We start from the raw sequence: 16,576 nt of genomic DNA, 5'->3' as shown, positions 1-16,576 counted from the left end.
TGTGAATGGGTCATCTTGTTCCAATAAAGGCTAGGTATTGCAACAAAGTACATCTTTGTGGTAATATTTAGACATATATTGCAATAATCCTGACATGTGGCGCTAGTCATAGATAATGTTGCAAAAAACATGGCTTCATATTGCAACAAAGCATGTATTGGTTGTAATAGGGTGACTTTTTGCCTCACCTTCGTTGCATTGCAATAACTATTACATATTTCTGCCGCTGAAGATGTGTTACGTGCATGCTTCTAGTAACACATAATTGTATGTTGCTTTATAGTTTTACAAATTCAAGGGAGGAAGCGAAGAATATTATTAACTACATTAATAAATAATAATTATCAAAGCACATAAGACTCGCTTTTCTATATTAAATTAGTTATTTATATTTTGATGTATTCATCAACTAGGACCCGAACAAGACCAGCATGACACATAATTCAAAAGGCAAATATTTTGATGTATTCATCAACTAGGGCCCGAACAGGACCAACATGACACATGATTCAAATGGCAAAAAAACATGTTGGCATAGGATTCGAAATAGGGACAAATGGATCCACAGCACACGAGCCTAACCATCACACCAAGCAGCCATGAGCTATTTAAGCCCACGTTATTACATTATTTAGAATTTGGTTGGGCAGTTGGGCCTGGAAGCCATCTCCATTTTTTCTAATCCACCAATGGGCCAGTCGCCCAAAGCTAAGCGGGCCAACTAGACTCTCTTTTTTTGAGAAAAAGCGAACCAACTAGACAGGGCTGTAAGAGAGCGGCACAAGAGGCTTGGCCCAGTCATCCGCTTTAAGCGTCGAATACAGGCCATTAGGTACAGGAGCGAACCAAAAAATAGTGCGTTCGCTGTGAATCGAACCGTGTTCATTTTGTTTAAGTAGGGAGCAAACCAACTAATGGGATGAGATTACCAGATGTGCTAGAATAGTTTTAGGTATTCTTTATAAAATGAAAAAGAATGCGTTGTTTTCCATTTTGCTTTCCTTTCTCTCTTTTTTCCTTCAATGCGCGAACCTTTTTGGAAGATGACGAAGTTTCTGCAAAATTGATGAACTTTTTTTCCAATTAGATGAACTTTTTCGAATTCGACGAACTTTTTTCAAAATCGATGAATTTTTTTTCAAAATTGATGAACTCATTTTCAAATTAGATGAACTTTTTTCAAATTGTACAAACTTTTTTTCTAAAATTGTTGAATTTTTTTCAAATTTGATGAACTTTTTCAAAATCGATGAACTTTTTTCAAACTCGATGAACTTTTTTCAAATACGATGATTTTTTTCAAATTTGATAAACTTTTTAGATTTTTGGGAAATTTCCTTTGAAAAGCCGTGAATTGTCTTACAAAATGGATGAACTTCAAAGAAAATGTGGATCGTTTTCCAAATTTATGTTTTCTTTAAAAAAATGTACTGCCACGGAAACAATTCATATAGTCTGTTTTCGGAATAAACACACCAAAGTCGACGAGGTGCATTGGTACTGTGCGCAAGTTCCTCGCGTTGGCATGTGTGTTCGATTAATAGTTCCGTCATATTTTTTCTGAGGATTTGTTTTTTCTTTAGCATAGACACGAGCAACGTTGGGCCGGCCCACTATAGCGCACCATCGGGCGACCTCTCCCCTAAGGGCGCTGAGGGCGCCGAAGAGGAGCTCTCCTCTCGAACCGGCACCAACCACCATTTAATGGAAGCTGCTGGCCAATACAGCTAATGGATGCTGATGACTAAATGGCAACGTGAATATTTGAACTAACTTCAGTTGCTGATTTGATAGAAAATTCAAAGTCCCAAATCAGCTTTTAGAAAACACAAACAAATTTCAGAATTTTCATTTTGTTGAACATTTTTGAAAAACACAAACAAAATTTGTAATGTGATTGTTTAAAAAATCGAAAAAATTTGAAATCTCAAAATTTTAATAAAGACATGAACAAAAATTTGAATTCAAAACATTTTTGGTGATTTTTCGAGGAAATTTAAAATATTTGGAATTTTTAAGTAAGAACAATATAGAAATTCCTGAAGATTTTATAAAACTTAAATAAAATTTGTAATTCTAGGTCATTTAGAAAAGGAATATTGTTTAAAATTCTCAGCATTTCACATATGAACATTTTTGAAATTATGAATTTATGAATAAAAGAAATAAAAAAGGAAAAAGGAAAAAATGATAAGGAGAAAACATAAAATAATTAAAAAAGAAAACCCAAAAACCGAGAAAACATATAAAAGAAACGTAAAACCAGTTCAGGAACCTTACTTTATAGAAGGTCCCTAAAACAGGTAAAACTGACAGGAAACTTCTAGAAGATTACCAAAACCAGAAAAAAGAATGCTTTATGTACAGCCAAATATGGGTTGGCCCAGTTCGCACAATATGTGTACCTTTCCTTGTAATTTGACGCAGTTAGCGTTGTATAGAAATTCTGTAAGAGAGAGCATATGGAACAACTTGTTGGCTTCATAAGAGATTCATCCCAAATAAGTGAAGAAAGTTGTAAATATATTTTATTTTCTAGAAAAATAAAAGAGAATAAATAGAGTATTATGTTGAAAATCCAAGAAAATTCCTCGATGCATATGTAGTATCTAAACACAAAAGATTAAGATAAAAGTATAAAATAAAAAAAGTAAGTGCCATGGCATAGCTTTCTATGAATGATTTTAATAATTTCCCAATCACATTTTCGCACGACCTTTCAATGATACATAGCCAAACACAGTTTATTACCCTCAGTAAAATAGAAAATTTCTTTAGTACCTTTTGTAATGACAAATATTAAATTAAAAATGCCACTTGTTATGCCATAATTTTGTTCTCCTACTTTTTGAGCAACCAAAAGGAACTCTCGTGGGTGATAACTCTTTTGTGCTTGAGAAGTTAGTTTGAATAGCTAGTGATATTTGTTTGATTTCATCAGGTGAAAATGTTTAGTGCCTGACTTGAACCACTAGGGAGAACACGATAAATAACCCTATAATTTTGCGAAAATGAACAGATATGGTATAAAAGTTCACTGAAAGTACAAAGCATCTTAAACATAATAAAAATTACATCGAGATTTCGAGACCATCGAATAACCACTACTGCCGCTAGGACGAGATGCCGACGCTCCACTGTTGCCGCTCTTGTAATGGAGCCGGCTTGACCTTGTCGATGTCAACCGAGAAATCTTCGTGCACGTGTTCCTAAGGGCCAACGTCCTGGAGCCGTAGTCGTAGCAGTTTTACTCTTGCATAGATCTGGGTAACGAGTGACACCAAATCTTGCCACTATACGAGAAACCCTAACTTCATCACCCCAAGGAGACGGCAAAAATCTACGCCGGAGCTCCTCGACTACGTCTAAACGGCCGGACTTGAGGTGGATCATAGCCCAGAAGACAGGCCCGAAAAAGAGACGCCACCATCCGCCCGAGCGTCGCTCCTGCGAGGACTAAAAAACCCTAACCTAAACAACTAACCAGAGCGGATGCACCAGAGTTCCGCTCTGTGCCACCGGCTGCCGGAGCGATAAGCAGAGGGAATGCGAATCCACGGGCTCGACGGTTAAGTCTCGAGGGAGAAGTTTGCCCAAGCAACCTAGGGTTACGAGAGGAAACAAGATAAAGGTGTGGCTAATATTTATAATAAATATAGCTCTATTCTATAGCCTCATAAGGCCCAAGTAGAGAAACCCACCCATTGTATACACCGAAATCATATAGTGGGGATGAACTATTTAGGATACTAGATTATGTTGCGATTACGTGTGTATCGTTGTTTCTACCATAATAACAATTTATATCTCAAATAAAATTTAAAAATAAATAAGATAAATACATTTTAGACATATGTACAAGCTTAGGTCATACACACAAGATGGTTGGGAAAATCAATTATTTGTGAGCGCAAAAATTCTGACTCTAATTTTTCTATGGTTTACAAGGTTCATTTAAGTGTTTTTGTTTTTTTATTACTGTAATTATACTTTTTTTACTGTAAGTCTATGTAATAATGTTATAAAACTGGGAATTCTAATAAAATTTTGCATAGACTATGTCACGTGGGGCCAAAATTAAGCAGGTCCTATCAGCCGCCAATGAAGGACAAAATATCAATGTGAAAAGATTAGCGAGGGCGGAGCGCGCGGGGAGGAAAAATTCTCAGTGCCTTACGCGGGGTGTCAAATTTCGATCGATTTAACCCTGCATCGAACACAAAGACCTAACCACGTCCCTTCTCCCACTCCGTGCGCCGCCCCCATCCGATCGTGGCCGCCCGCATCCCTCCTACTCCTCCTCGAGCCTCCTGCATCGCATACTCATAGCAGCGCCGTCCAGATCCGTCAAAGACGGTGAGTCGCCCTTCTCTCATAGCAGGGGCGCCAATCTCTTCGTCCTCGTCCTCATCCACAATAGACGCTGCATGGATCTCCACAGACGGCGCACTGGTGACGCGGGTCTGGACGAGGCCGGCATCAGTGGCCTTTATCGAGACCAAGAACTCATGGAGCTTCAGATCTCCATCAGACCTATCTGTAAGGGAATACGGTTAGTCCAAAGTCATTTTTTGGGCTTTTCCATCCGCTGTTGACATAGCTGTAGACTTTTGATCTCTGTTTAACTCCGATGTTAGTGGTGCCGGGATTGTCCTTGGTGGGGTGGCGACAATGCGTTCAGGTCCACTCACGCCTGGCTGTTGCTGCACGTTCAAGCATGAGCAGTCCCGTCGTTGGCATCACAGGACGAGTGGCAGCCTAGAAGCAGTTTCTATCATAGACGACGGGCTCAGATTCTTGTGCATAAAAAACATTATGCACGCCATGGATGCATGTGAATATATTTATAGTCTATACCGTCGTGTGTTGGATGTGGTACTTTTTACATGTTGGAGTAGTACTAATAAGTCTCTAATTAATCCAGGAATTCAGCGTGCGTGCGTAGTGTGTTGTATCTAGCAAGAACCGATCAGTCTGATGGTTAGCTTTCTAACTATTGTGTACGTTGATTCATTGTTAATCAATTAATACAGATGGAGTTTGCTTTGTGCAGGATCATGTCAAAGAGGAATTGCCATCCTTTGTCGTCATCATGGTCGCCCCATGCCGAAAAGTACTCGCGTATGAATGGGGCCAAGTCGGCGAATTGTCATCAGCGAGCTAGAACGTTCTCATATATTTCTACAAATGTATATATATCTTCCATGCGACAAGTATCTTCTATTCTCATGATGCTGATTAAGTGTTGTAGGAGATAGTTGCGCAAAAGATGTAAATTTGACATTTAAGGTAGTGATATGTTTTTGTATAGTTTTCAATGCCAGATTGTTTTAGTTTCTACGACAAGATGGAAATTTGTAAGATGAGATATTAAGGCATGTCTTGGTGTCAATATATACTAGAAGAAACAGCCTTCAGATTTTCAATAATAATGTAGAAATTAAGGTGTATTGATCTTTCGCTAACATAATTATGAATATATGAGGTAATTACATGTCACAAATATTCTCTAGTAAAGCCTACACTTTTAATGTTATAGTTGCTGCTCATGTATTAATAATATGGTTAATTGTAATTGGGCTTATGAGCAGAACAAACTAGATGATCTATAACTCTTTGAAGTGCGACTATTTCCAATTGTGCCACTCCATTTAATAAAAAAATTAGGTAAACTAACATCTCATGTTATGTGTATTACATGCCAGTTCTATAAAAACTTTGGCCATTTGTCCTAAAAATAATCATATGTTTCTTTCCTAACAAGCTTGCTATCATTGGATCTCTAGAAAGTTGAGATCAAACATGGTTGTATTAATATATTGTCTTTTATAAGTTAGAAAGATAATGGTTGCCTTGCATGTAAGTATGCATCATTGCATTTTTTGTGGTTTCATACTAATCTTATACATCCACATTCAGGTTCACTCACATATATTTTCTCAAAAGATAAGGGATATAAAATATAGAATCTTCCAACTTTCGGAGACAATGTGTCTTTGAAGGGGAAAGTCTAAATGTTGGACAAAGCATATTGGACTACAAAGTTATCCAAGCAGCAAGAGGAAGTAGCAAGTATGTCAACCCGTCTACTCTGTATTGATTTTTTTATTCAGATTACACAAATCCATGCATTTTTTATATAGTTCGAATTCTTAGTTTCAGTCCTTCTAACATTGCATCTATCAGATGTGAGTCTAATTGTTGAGTATCACGGGAGACGAAACAGAACCAATGTATGGAATAGTTATTAAAATCAAGATGCCATCTATCTATCATATTATCACTCTATCATGCTACTGTCCTTCCCTATATCTAAGCTCACTTTACATGACTCGTTAACTAGAATTTTTTTTATTTCTTGATTGCAGGATCCAAAAAACTAGTTGGACTGGACTCTACATCATGGATAGTTTAGTCTTCGTAGTTAATTAGGATGGCTAAATTACATTTGAGTTTCATTTGATGGATATTTGTTATGAGAATTATGAATTTTTTGAATCTACATATCATACATATGGTTTTGAATATTGTCACAATAGTTTCTCGCTACAAAGATTTTACCTGTTGTGATACCTATTTATCACCACCAAGACAAGTCTGTTGCAATTTTTTGTTACGACGACTGGAATATTTGTTGCCATAAGTTAATGCCACAAGTGCAATGGGTCGTGGCAATGCCTAATGCCACGAAAACAAGGATTGTTGCCATAGTTTATTGCCACAAGTGTAGTGGGTCGTGGCAACATGCCTAATGCCACGGAAACAAGGATTGTTGCCATAGTGTATTGCCACAAGTGTAGTGGGTTGTGGCAACATGCCTAATGCCATGAAAACAAGGATTGTTGCCATAGTTTATTGCCACAATTGACTATTGCCACGGAAAAGTAATGCGCCATGAAACGGCCATCGTTGGCATAGGTTGTTGCCACAAATGTCTATCGCTACGAGATATCAGTCGCCACGATTCGTTACATGTTGCATTAAGTCTATCTCCACAAATCAAATTGTGGCATCAGGTGAGTGTTGCCACAGGAAAACATGTGGAAACTTTCTACATGGATGTTGCAATAGCACACATTATTGCCACAATTGCTTTTTTGTGGTAATAACCTATTACCATGCGTCTAGTCGCAACGGCTCCCAACAAATGTCGTTTCGTGGCAATAGGTACTTATTGCCACGAAACAACATGTATTGCAACAAACGATTTTGTTGCAATAGACCCAGATCCTTGTAGTGAGTATTATCAGGAATTGCAAACTGGCATGATTAGATGTGGTATTGTTGAGGATAATGAAGCTATGCTTGCACGTTTTATGGGTGGATTAAATAAAGAGATTCAGACCATTCTAGAGTATAAGGAGTTTAATAATATCACTCGTTTATTTGATCTTGCTTGCAAAGCTGAACATGAAGTGCATGATCAACAGGGATTGGCGTGAACTAATTTTTTTGCAGGTCGATCTTCATCATGGACACCACGTACATCCTCTACTCCGACACATCCTACTACAGCACCACTGACTTCAGCCGCCAATTCCAACCGAGATACAAGAAAACAGGCACCACCACCACCATCTGCCAGGAGTACACCTTTCGGTCCCGCACATAGATCTTCTTCATCCATGGCATCAACAGGGCAAACACATATATTATTTGTCATCATTGCAAGGGTGGAGGTCATTATGCGAGAGAATGTCCATCTAAGCATGTGATGATTGCTACTGAGGATGGTGGGTATGAGTCCGCTAGTGACTCTGATGAGGAAACTTTGGCTCTTATTACAAATGAAGAACACGGTGGAGATGATTCTGATCATGACACACAATACATGGCTGCTGAAGATGCTCACATGTATGAAAGTTTAGTTGCTCAACATGTTTTGAGTGTGCAGGTCACACAAGCTGAGCAAAATCAGAGGCATAATTTGTTCCATACAAAGGGAGTTGTGAAGGAACATTCTGTCCATGTCATCATAGATGGAGGGAGCTGCAACAACTTGGCTAGCATGGATATGGTGGAGAAGCTCTCTCTAACCACAAGACCACATCCGCATCCTTACTACATCCAATGGTTCAACAATAGCGACAAGGTTAAGGTAACACGTAATGTTCATGTGCATTTTAGTATCGCTACATATGCTGATTTTGTTGATTGTGATGTGGTACCAATGCAAGCATGTTCCTTATTACTTGGTAGGCCATGGCAATTCGATAAAAAATCTGTACACCATGGTAGAAACAATCACTATACTCTGGTTCATAAGGATAAACATATTACTTTGCTTCCGATGGCTCCTAATTCCATTTGGGAAGATGATATTAATAAGGCTAGTAAAGCAAAACAGGAGCAAAATAAGAGTGAAAACTAGATAGTGGCAAAAGAATTTGAGCAACAAATGAAACCTAATAATAAACCATCTAGTGTTGCTTCTGAAATTAAATTGAAAAGTACATGTTTACTTGCCACCAAATCTGATGTTGATGATTCAGATTGCAACAAATTGGTTTGCTATGCTTTTGTGTGCAAAGAGGCATTATTTTCATTTGAGGATGTGCCTTCCTCTTTTCCTCCTGCTGTCACTAACATTTTGCAGGAGTTTGCTAACGTCTTTCCACAAGACGTGCCACCGGGATTACCACCTATTCGATGGACTGAGCATCAGATTGACTTATTTCCCGGTGCATCACTACCCAACCGTGCACCATACCATACCAATCCAGAGGAGACGAAGGAGATTATGCATCAAGTACAGGAGCTGCTCGAGAAAGGTTATATACGCAAATCTCTTAGTCCTTGTGTTGTTCCTATTATACTAGTGCCAAGAAAGGATGGTACGTCGCGTATGTGTGTTGATTGTAGAGGCATTAATAACATTACTATTCGTTATCGTCATCCTATTCCTAGGCTAGATGATATGCTACATGAATTGAGTGGCTCTACAATATTCTCCAAAGTTGATTTGCGTAGTGGTTACCATCAAATTCGTACGAAATTGGAAGATGAATAGAAAAAACATTTAAAACTAAGTTTGGATAATATGAGTGGTTAGTCATGCCTTTTGGGTTAACTAATGCACCTAGTACTTCCATGAGATTAATTAACGGAGTTTTACGTGCTTTCATTGGACGATTTGTGGTAGTCTATTTTGATGATATACTGATTTATAGCAGATCTTTGGAGGAACATTTCGAACATTTACGTGCTATTTTTATTGCTCTATGTGATGCACATTCGTTTGGTAACCTTGGGAAGTGCACCTTTTGCACCGACCGAGTATCATTTCTTGGCTATGTTGTTACTCCACAGGGAATTGAAGTTGATAAAGCCAAGATTGAAGCTAATGAAAGTTGGCCACAGCCCAAAACAGTCACACAAGTGAGGAGTTTTCTTGGCCTCGCTGTATTCTATAGGCGTTTTCTGAGAGATTTCAGCACCATTGTTGCACCTCTCAATGAGCTTAGAAAGAAGGAAGTGCCTTTTGCTTGGGGTACGGCACATGAAGAAGCCTTCATGGTATTGAAAGATAAGTTGATACATGCTCCCTTACTCCAACTTCCTGATTTTAATAAGATTTTTGAGCTTGAATGTGATGCTAGTGAAATTGGATTAGGAGGTGTGTTATTACAAGATGGAAAACCTGTTGCATACTTTTTTGAAAAAATTGAGTGGGCCTAGTCTGAACTATTCTACTTATGATAAAGAATTATATGCTCTTGAACGGAATTTAGAAACATGGCAACATTATTTGTGGCCTAAAGAATTTGTTATACATTCTGATCATGAATCTTTGAAACATATTAAAAGTCAAGCCAAACTGAATCATAAACATGCTAAATGGGTTGAATTCATAGAGACTTTTCCTTATGTTATTAAACACAAGAAGGGTAAAGAAAATGTTATTGCTGATGCATTGTCTGGTCGCTATACTATGCTTTCACAACTCGACTTTAAAATATTTGGTTTGGAGACCATCAAAGATCAATATGTGCATGATGCTGATTTTAGAGATGTAATGCAGAATTTTAAAGAAGGAAGAACATGGAACAAGTTCGTCGTTATTGATGGATTTGTGTTCCGTGCTAACAGGCTATGCATTCCAGCTAGCTCCATTCGTCTTTTGTTGTAGCAGGAGGCGCATGGAGGAGGATTAATGGGTCATTCTTTGTGAAGAAAACAGAGGATATACTTGCTACACATTTCTTTTGGCCAAAGATGAGACAGGATGTTGAGCGTTTTGTTGCTCGCTGCACTACATGTCAAAAATCTAAGTCACGGCTCAATCCTCATGGTTCATATATGCCTTTGCCTGTACCTAGTGTTCCTTGGGAGAATATATCTATGGATTTTGTTTTAGGATTACCTCGAACAAAGAAGAGGAGGGATAGCATATTTGTTGTCGTGCATAGATTTTCGAAAATGGCACACTTCATACCATGTCATAAAAGCAATGATGCTGCTAATGTTGCTGATTTATTCTTTTGTGAAATTATTCGCTTGCATGGTGTGCCAAATACTATTGTTTCATATCATGATACTAAATTTCTTAGCCACTTTTGGAGATGTTTATGGGCTAAGGGACTAAACTGCTTTTTAGTACTACATGTCACCTCCAAACTGATGGACAAACTGAAGTAGTCAATACGACATTGTCTACTATGCTTAGGGCTATTTTGAAGAATAACAAGAAAATGTGGGAAGAATGGTTGCCTCATATTGAATTTGCTTATAATCATTTGCTGCATTCTACTACTAAGATGTGCCTTTTGAAATTGTGTATGGTTTCCTACCTCGTGCACCTATTGATTTGTTGCCTCTTCCATCTTTGGAGAAGGTAAATTTTGATGCTAAACAATGTGCTGAATTGATCTTAAAAATGCATGAGTTAACTAAGGAAAACATCGAGCGTATGAATGCTAAATATAAACTTGCAAGAGGTAAAGGTTGAAAACATGTCTTGTTTGCACCTGGAGATCTTGTTCGGTTACATTTGCGTAAGGATAGATTTCCTAATTTGTGCAAATCAAAGCTAATGCCACGTGCTGATGGTCCTTTTAAGGTTTTAGAGAAAATAAATGATAATGCATATAAACTTGAGCTACCTGCAGATTTTGGGGTTAGTCCCACTGTTAATATTGCAGTTTTGAAGCCTTATTTGGGTGAGGAAGATGAGCTTCTGTCGAGGATGACTTCATTTCACGAAGGGGAGGATGATGAGGACATCCATACCTCCTGCTGCTATACATACTAGACCAATCACTAGAGCTCGCGCACGCCAATTGAATTACCAGGTACTTTCGTTTCTTAGTAACGATTCTAATGTTCATGAGAATATGATGCTGCCTAAATTGGATACATTTATTTTGCTTACAAATGAAGGGCCTACCTTGGAAAAGAAAGATGAACCTTGGAGCAAGTTCAAGCATGGAGTTTAGACTTTGGGTTTTGTTTAGATTAAAAGTTTGCCATAGCTGCAACTTTGCGTACTTCATTTGTGTTCAATGACCAGACCTAGGCGTCACAGAACCCCACCTTGATCAATAAAGCTTTCATCTTATATTCACAATATCCAAATTGCAATCTTAGTTTCTTGCTTGTTCTTCGTTTGCCTGCAGGAAATAGACCTTCGTGGTCAGGTTGATCATGCTCCGGCGTGGTCAATAACCTCTCAGAGTTGGTTTAGCGATTGCTAAGGCGCGACATCCTTGCACGTTCGTAGTCGGATCGTTAAAGTCTACTCCTCCGAAACCATAATCACCATCTCATCGAAAGTTGGGACACCTTTGCCTCTATCATAATTCCCAACTCTGTTGTGATCTAGAGCCCGGGAAGGAGTCCTTCATATTCTGCGGTGTTGTTGGTGGCCTTCTCTCGAGGAAAATGCATCTCAACCACGTACTTGAGCTGCTCTCCAGTGGGTGCGATAAGAAGCACGCCGGCCCCTGCTCCTTGGAGGGAGAATGCACCATCAAAGTACACGATCCACTCTAGGGGCACTTCCTTGCTGGGGATAACTATCTCCAGCGCTTCTTCGTTAGGGGTAGGCGTCCACTTTGCAATAAACTTCGCCAGTGCTCTGCTCTAAATAGTTGACGTGCTCTCAAACTTTAAGCCAAAGCTGGATAACTCCAAAGCCAATTCCACTATTCTGCTAGTGGCCTCAGGGTTCCTTAGTATACGTTGCAAGGGGGAGCGGGTGACAACCGGGATCTCGTGGGCTTGGAAGTAGTGGCGCAGTTTCCTTGAGGCCATGATGAGGCCAAAGATCAACTTTTGCGCACCAGAATACCTTGATCTAGCTCCCTGCAGCAGGGAGCTGACGAAGTACACTGGCCGTTGCACCACCTTCTTCCATGCCATGACCTTGGAACTGTCTCCGTTGCACTGCTCCTCCTTGTTCTGATCTACACCTGGCTTTGCCGGGACGAGTTCACTTTCCTCTCTGGAGGGGACGGTAGTCGCGGATCCTCCTTCATCTACCTCCCGCTGCGCCACCAGCGCTACACTAACCACTTGATTGGTTGCCGCTAGGCATAGCAACAACGGTTCTTGTTGTTTAGGAGCGACTAAGGTGGGAACAGAGGAAAGATAGGTCTTCAAATCTTGCATCGCAGCATCCTGCTCCGGGGTCCACTCCACGGGCCCTGCTTTCTTCAAGATTTTAAAGAATGGCATGGCGCGTTTGGCAGACTTGGAGATGAACCTGCTTAGCGCGGCAACACATCCAGTCAAACGCCTCACATCTTTAACTTTCTTGGGTGCTTGAATCTGCTCAATCGCCTTGATCTTGTCGGGGTTGGCCTCTATCCCCTGGTGGGACACAAAGAAGCCAAGTAGCTTGCCGGAAGGAACGCCAAACACACATTTCTCTGGGTTCAGCTTGAAGTTGATCTTGCGCAGATTTGCAAAGGTCTCTTCATAGTCCTGAATGAGAGTTGATTTGTCCTTGATTTTATCCACTATGTCGTCCATGTAGGCTTCAATATTCATGTGCAGTTGTGCTTCAAAACCAATTTGCACTGCTCTTGCGAAAGTGGATCCAGCACTCTTTAACCCAAAGGGCATCCGTACAAAACAGTAAGTGCCGCATGGGGTTATGAAAGCGGTCTTTTCTTCATCTTCCTTGGACATGAAAATCTGGTGGTACCCTCGAGCTGTGGCTGCAGCACGCTGAGTGCGCTGCCCTGATGACGAGGGCGGAGGTCGAGGTCGTCTCCTCGGGCAAGATCTTCATGACCCGCGGATGGGGTGAGGTCGCCCGAGTTTGCCGTGCGGAGGGCGCCCTCGCCATCAACTTCGAATACGACGGCGCCTCCATGATGTTCTTCAAGGTCTTCGACGAGGAAGGCCGCCGCCTGGGGTGCTACCCTGGAGGGGGTCATCGGGGCGGCAGGAGCCGGGCCTGCCGCTGGCCTCGCCAGCAGTTCCTCCGGTAGCAGCGACGACGCTTGGGAATCTAGTGACTCTCCTGAGCTCTACGAGACTTCGGAGACGAGCGATGAAAGCTACGTGCCCCCGAGCTCTCGCCGTGCCCGGAGCGCAGCAGCGGCGTCCGCCCGCCGCCGTCGTTGATCTGGATAGGGCCCACTATTGATGATGGCATCGGCAACGGCGACGCTTGTAGATAGGGATCCTAGACACCTTCTTCTTTTGTTCCCTGCGAGGAATCGAGATGAACACCATGGGGGTGTGTAAAGGATCTGTAGTGCCTTTTGTTAATATTGTCCTTATTATGAAGATTTACGACTGCAGGTCCTACTTCCGCTCAGTCCCCCCTTTCCATCCTCGCGGTAGCTTGGTGCTCTACGCCGACAGGTCCCAGTCCCTAGGCAGGCTGCAGCCGTCGCTGGTATGCCAGGTCGTGATGCCGTGGTCAAGGCCAGGAGGTGAGCGGCCTGAGGTCCAGTAAGAGCTCCTGAGGCGCGATGCTCAGGAGGTCCCTTTTAGCGTGCAAGCAGCTACCTGAAGGTAGGAAAGGAAGGCGGCGTCGCCGTATCAAGGCTGCAAGGAATGGGAATCCTACGTCGCAGCGCTTGGTCGACCCGAGTGCGAAACTTATCTTAGCAGTCCAGAGTCGATTCCTTGTGCAGCGCCAGATCCGTGCGTCAACGGCCATAGTGTAGCCGGGTTAGGCCCGTGCGAGCTTCCCTCTCTTTTTCACGCTCTTCCGTGTGCTCTACGTCCTCGGGTCCCGACCCTCGAGCAAGCTTAGCCGCCGCTGGTATGCCAGGTCGCGATGTTGTGGTCAAGGCCAGGGGGTGATGGCTGGAGAGCCAGTAAGAGCTCCAGAGTCGCGATGCTCAAGAGCCCCCCCTTTAATGCGCAAGCGAATTGCATGGGAAAAGAAGGAGCCCGCGGTACCGCCCGCTGTCATCCTCGGGAGGTTCCTGCAGGTTAGTGCGAGGAGGGATACAGATTGCAGCCGCGCTTGCCGGTCTGCCACTGGTCGTTCCGCAAGAAGATGAGGGCACTGAGGGCCTGGTGAGGTGACGTGCGCGGGGCGTGCCGCAAGCCAGAGCTCAACCGCTCAGATTTGTCAGCGTTGCAAGGACGGACCCGAGCACAAGCGTCGTGCCAGCATGAGTAGCCCCTCTTGCGGGATGAGCAAGGGGCCGGTCAGCAATGCGGGCGGCCGCGATGGGTGACAATCAAGCAGGTGATAACCATAGAATAACTCAAGCGAAGAGACAAGCTAGCTTAGACAGATGCGAGAATGATACATGCCACCGGGATGGACCCGAGTGGCCTGGGGATGATGCAGCCCAAGGGGCGACCCCAGCTGAGTAAGCTAAAGATGCAAAAGGATACACGTCGCGGGGACAGGCCCATGCGACATGGGAATGATGCAGCCCGAGGGGCGCTCCCAGCTGAGTAAAACGGAAAATGTCACCTGGTTTCGTTGTCGAAGGAGTGTTGAGGTAGTTGAAGGTGCGCGCTGAAGAGGCCGCTCCTCATGAGCCACCAGGGCACTGAGCCTCAGGAGGCTTTGGGGGCTCGGGTGGTTCCTTGTGGACTGTCTCCATCTCCACCCGGACTGCGTGATGTCTGGCCTCCTAAGCTGCCAGGATGCTCCGCAGATGATGCTGGTAGGTGACAGCCGTGTTTGGCAGGCCAAACGGCATGTGATCATAGCTGTGAGGTGGGCCCTCGCACCGGCCAACGCGTGAAGGCTAGAAGCGCTCCTGAGATGCAGCCCTGTTGAGCCCTGGAATGTCGACGCAGACGCGTAGCCCGCCGTCCTCGCCAGGATGGGGAGCTGCGCTGGGTGGTGGGCGGCGGTCGCCGCGTATGGTCCTTGCTTCCTGAAGCTCCTGGATTGCCTAGGTGATGAACTCCTGAGCACTAGGCACTCCTCGCCTTGTGCCCTCTTAAGGGAAACGTGTAGCAAAACACGCCTCCACATGGTGCCCGAGCGCCTCCCTCGTGATGTTGGCAAGGTCTGAGGCCCTCCAGAAGAGAGCTCCCAAGCCTTGCCCGAGGAGGGCGCGGGGCGCGCCTTCCTATGGGAGGGAGGAGGGCGCTGGGCGCGCCTTCCTATGGGAGGGAGGGAGGCGCCCCAGCTATGGGTGCAGATCCTGAGGTGGTGCCACTAGAGACACCGCTCTCCTGAGGCCCTGGATGGAGTAGCTGCTTCTTCTTCTTGGGGATGGCCTTAGGAGGGTACAGTGTGCCCTCGTTGTCGGGGTCCTTGATTGTTGCGGCTTGGAAGACGTGCTCAAGGGAGCACACCGCATCTCTTTCTTCATAGGGGACCGTGATGACTCCGCCGCTTCCTGGCATTTTGAGGACGTTGTAACCGTGGTGGGTCACCGCCATGAACTTGGCCAATGCTGGATACCCAAGGATGGCGTTGTACGGCAGACGGATGTGGGTGATGTCGAAGTTGATGAGCCCGGTATGGTAGTTGTCGCGAGTGTCGAAGTTCACAGGAAGGCGGATCTGGCCTAGGGGGCTGGTGGAGCCGCTGCCTACTCCGGAGAAGTGCTTGGTGGGGCGGAGCCGTTCACGCGGCACGTGAAGCAAGCCGAAAGCTTCCACGGAGAGCACGTTAAGGCCGGCCCTGCCGTCGATGAGGGTCTTGGTGACGGCTACATTGCAGATGGTGGACGTGCAAAGCATTGGGAGCACACCCGAGCTGGCAGTGGTGACGGGGTGATCCCTTGAGTCGAAGGTGAGGTCGGCCTTCGGCGCCACCCATCCTGGAGGAGCTCCTTGCTGCACGGAGGTGGCGCCGATCTGGCGGAAGAACTGCTTGGTGTGGCGGGTTGGACCGAGGGGCCGCGCGTCTTGGTGCCAGGGCGCCGTCTTGGTGCGGAGGCGCTCCATGAGCTACATCACCCGCAGCTGGAGGAGGGCGAGGCAGCGAGAGGGACGGTGTGGGGGAGCCCCCCGCGGTGCTGACGAGCTCGATGATGCGGTCCAGCTAGTCCTCGTAGAGGTCGTCGACTGGGCAGTAGCGCACGAGCTCGCGTGCCATGAGCAGCGCGGCCTGCGTATCCGTGGGCGCGCGACGAGCGTGGGATGATGAGCCGGCCGGAGTCAGCGACGGGGTGGTGGTGCGGCCATCCCGCCGCAT

At 44.1% G+C, this 16,576-nt stretch overlaps 1 long non-coding RNA gene across 6 annotated transcripts; it reads left to right on the top strand.

The window, feature by feature from the left end:
* Positions 1 to 3,964: 3,964 nt before the first annotated feature.
* On the top strand, positions 3,965 to 6,525 carry LOC109776733 (uncharacterized). Of its 6 annotated transcripts, none has more exons than XR_012181782.1 (4): positions 3,965 to 4,980; positions 5,054 to 5,189; positions 5,920 to 6,072; positions 6,369 to 6,525. It is a non-coding gene; the product is annotated as an uncharacterized lncRNA (long non-coding RNA). The 6 variants fall into 6 exon arrangements; XR_012181781.1 differs by having other exon boundaries at positions 5,054 to 5,289; XR_012181785.1 differs by having other exon boundaries at positions 5,034 to 5,289.
* The last annotated feature ends 10,051 nt before the right edge of the window (positions 6,526 to 16,576 follow it).

Source organism: Aegilops tauschii, chromosome 4 (assembly GCF_002575655.3).
Source record: "Aegilops tauschii subsp. strangulata cultivar AL8/78 chromosome 4, Aet v6.0, whole genome shotgun sequence".
Lineage (NCBI taxonomy): Eukaryota > Viridiplantae > Streptophyta > Magnoliopsida > Poales > Poaceae > Aegilops > Aegilops tauschii.
Note: the sequence above shows the minus strand (reverse complement) of the source record. Positions and strands in the feature narration are given on the sequence as shown.